Source organism: Orcinus orca, chromosome 13 (genome assembly GCF_937001465.1).
Source record: "Orcinus orca chromosome 13, mOrcOrc1.1, whole genome shotgun sequence".
Lineage (NCBI taxonomy): Eukaryota > Metazoa > Chordata > Mammalia > Artiodactyla > Delphinidae > Orcinus > Orcinus orca.
The window spans coordinates 46,550,647-46,554,371 of NC_064571.1; positions in this window are offsets into that span (position 1 = coordinate 46,550,647).

Here is a 3,725-nt window from a genome sequence, read left to right on the forward strand (position 1 = left end):
TAAGCGACAGCGGACTGGGCACTAGGCCTCGGAAAGCTTCTTTGGGGGGGGCAGGATCCGGAGCGCGCAGGCGCAGTAAGCCGGTCGGGTCCGCAGCGAGCACGCGCGGCTGGCGGGGCGTGGGTGGCAGACAGGGTCTATTTGCTGGACCCGCCCAAGGCTCTACACCCTGCGTTTGAACTTATGCTTCCCGTATCCGGCCGGGCGGGGTATTTATCAGGGCCCACTGGATCCTTCGGGATCAGCAAGGGGCGATTCCGGAGCCGCCTCCGCGGCCTTGGCTCTGGTGCTGGGGGCTGAGCTGCTCACATCGCTGCCTCGCCAGCCCTCCAGAGCCCCGCAGGACGCCGCCCCGGCTTAGCCCACGTCTGCCGGAGCTGGGTCCAGAAGGGCGGGCAGGCAGGAGAGAAACTTGTTTTCCCATGAACCATTAAATACTGTGCAAGTCATCATTTGCTGCTCCTGGGCTGCTTAATCTTTGCATGAGAAAGGTTGGCTGTCGCTGTTCTCCGCGATTTCTGACACATCCTCTTTCCCCAGCCTGGGAGCAAGCCTTAAAATAAAACAAGGGAACACTCATCTCCTACAAATGAGGCTCCCTGCGGTGTGTGCATCTGCTCCAGCCCGAGCGGGGTTCAGAGTTGGGTAGAGGGGACTGAAGGCTGTGGCAGCAGGTTGGAGCTTGTACGTGGAGCACTTCTCCAAAAAGAGCAAGCTCCTGGGAAAAGCAGATGAGGACTTGCGTCCACCTTCTGGCCCTGGAATTTCTTACCTCATTTCACCATTGCTTCCCAATTTCCACTGCCAGAGCCAAATGTCTTTGGCATCTGTTATGGTAACTCATGCATCTCCCTGGATAATGGGAAAAGAAAGTTCCTTCTTGAATTGAATTCTCTCATGTATCGGGCTATGCACGTGCATATGTTTTGTAACCTAGAGTCAGTCTTAACATGTGTTTACATTTACCTGGAAAAATGTGGGAGAGCAGAGGTTAGTCCTAGGATTCATTGTACATAAGTGAGCTTAAGTCCCATGAGGAAGAAGAGTATATGAATAGAAGTTTGATAACTAGGTATCAAACCTAGACACCTGAGGGTGGACCTTGTTGGTAAAAAGACTGGAGTGTGTGTGAATATGTGGTTATGTGTATGTGTTCTTGGGAGTAAGGAGTGGCTGGGTAAATAAATATGGGGAGAGTGAGTTGAAACCAAAGGCAGGGCATTAACATTAATGAGCTCCTTCTCGGGAGCCAGGCATTTGCTCTGCAGTGTCTTAAATGCCTCCTACTTATCTGGTTTTATCCTATCAAACTGTGATTAGGAGCATAGGCCTCCGGGGCAGTCAGTGTTTGAATCCTGATTCCACCACTAAGTAGCTGGTTCAGCAGGGCAAATGTTCTAATTTCTTTGAGCCTCAATTTCTTCATCCACAAAATGGGGGAATTATACCTAAGGTTGTGCAAGGTGTAGATGATGTAACACAGGTAGAGAGAGGACTGCCAAACATGTAGTAAGTCCTTGGTTATTATTAGCTATTATTTTTATTGAGCAATTTGATCTGCATATGCTACCAGATATCTTAAGGCTCGGTCAACTCTCTCATCATTCCTTCTAATTTCTATTCCAACCTTCACCAGCCTCTTCAAAGCTCCTATAACCCCTCACCCTCAGGGACAATCCCAACTGCTTGGTAGGAAAAAATGAGAAATTTTCTCAAGTTTCTCCCTCTCTAAAAAACATATTCACCTGCATTCAAACAGGATGACAGTTGTTTGATTCTGAGTCATATAGTATTAGTCTAAAATACATATTTCAATCTCTTTCCAGCTGTTAACCAGTGTATGTGAAGGTTTATTAAGGGATATAAGACACACTTTTAATTTTATTTATTTATTTTATTTTTGTCTGTGTTGGGTCTTCGTTTCTGTGCGAGGGCTTTCTCTAGTTGCGGCGAGCGGGGGCCACTCTTCATCGCGGTGCGCGGCCTCTCACTGTCGCGGCCTCTCTTGTTGCGGAGCACAGGCTCCAGACGCGCAGACTCAGTAGTGTGGCTCACAGGCCTAGTGGTTCCGCGGCATGTGGGACCTTCCCAGATCAGGGCTCGAACCCGTGTCCCCTGCATTAGCAGGCAGATTCTCAACCACTGCGCCACCAGGGAAGCCCAAGAAACACTTTTTAAAAAGAAATTGTGTCTACCAGAGGGAAGTCAAAATCTAGTTAGAATACAGGAAAAAATTTTGAACAGCAGTGATACTTAAGAGCATTATATAACTGATAGTCACAAGTTTTCAATTTCAGTACTGATAATAATACAGTATTACAAAAATGTGCCCATCATTTATTATTGGAACATCCCCTGTAGGGCACTGCAAAATGATATGGACCTTTTAAAATAACTATTGACTTTTTTATGTAGAAAAAGCACTGGACTGCTGTAATTTTTTTCTACTACTAACTAGCTAACCTGACCTAGCAGAGACACTTAAACCTCTCTGCTGTAAATCTCACTTGTAAAGAGAGGTAGTCAGATTAGATCATCTTTATGATCCCTTTCAGCTGTAAAATACAGTGATTCTACTGGAAAGTTTTTGTCTGAAAACTCAATGAACACACAGGCCTAAATAATACATGAAATTTTCTCATTTGTGTTAGGTAATTTGGATACTTGTCAGCGAAGAAGTCAAAGTGGTGTACTAATATTGGGCAAGTTAAAAATACCAGAGCTATTTGAGCTAGAACACCATATGTGAGGAAACACAATAAGATGGAAATTGCTCATCCAAAATGTTATAGATGCAGAAAATTGTCAACACTTTTTTTCGAACCATAGGAAAATGCCAAAAATAATGAAGGTACAGTTGTATAACCTGCTAGGAAAGCTGAGGCTCAGGAAGATCCAGCTTCTTCTCAGTTCTTTCTTCAGTGATGGGATACAGGTGAGGCTCTCTAGAATATGGCAAAAGAGCAAAGCTCTCTCTAATCTTATTTATTGTTTTAAAGATAGTTTTTTTTTCTTTGTCTCATATACATGTGTTGTAGGGATTAAATGACAAAATGCATGCAGAGAACTTATCCTAGCACATAGTAAGCACCCATTAAAAGCTGGCCTTAGTATTCTTCCTATTCATATAATTAGTAGGATAGAAAGTTCATCAAGTACATGCATTACATTGTCTTTATTTCATCACCTTAGACTCTAAGAATTTTATTAAGCCAAAATATACATTAATTTGAGGGCAATGGGAATGAGAATTATTAGTGTTAGGTTTGTTCATCTTTGAGGATGGATAGGTTCAAATGAATTACAGATATGAAAGGGACTCTGAATTTTCCTCTGGTCTAAGTTCAAAGCTAATTGATTTATATCTCACTTTTAAGAGAGAAGGATTACTTTATATCTAACTTTTAAGAGAGGGATTACAAAACAAGTATGACATGATCTCTTAAAAAGTAAAAATGTCTAGTATAAATCATACAGAGTACTCTGATATAAGTGATCCTGGATGTATACATGGGTATGTTCATATTCATAGAGATGTATAAATTAAAATCTTAAAAATTTTATGAAATTTCTTGAAATTTAAACAGTTACAGCCTGGGTTACTCCAAAATCATTGTTAGAAATCATTAGTTAGGAAATTCACCTGATTGAAGGAAGAAGACTGTATTTTATGAATTTGGAGCTTTCTAACCACCTCTATAATTGCATGATTCAAGGTTCATTTT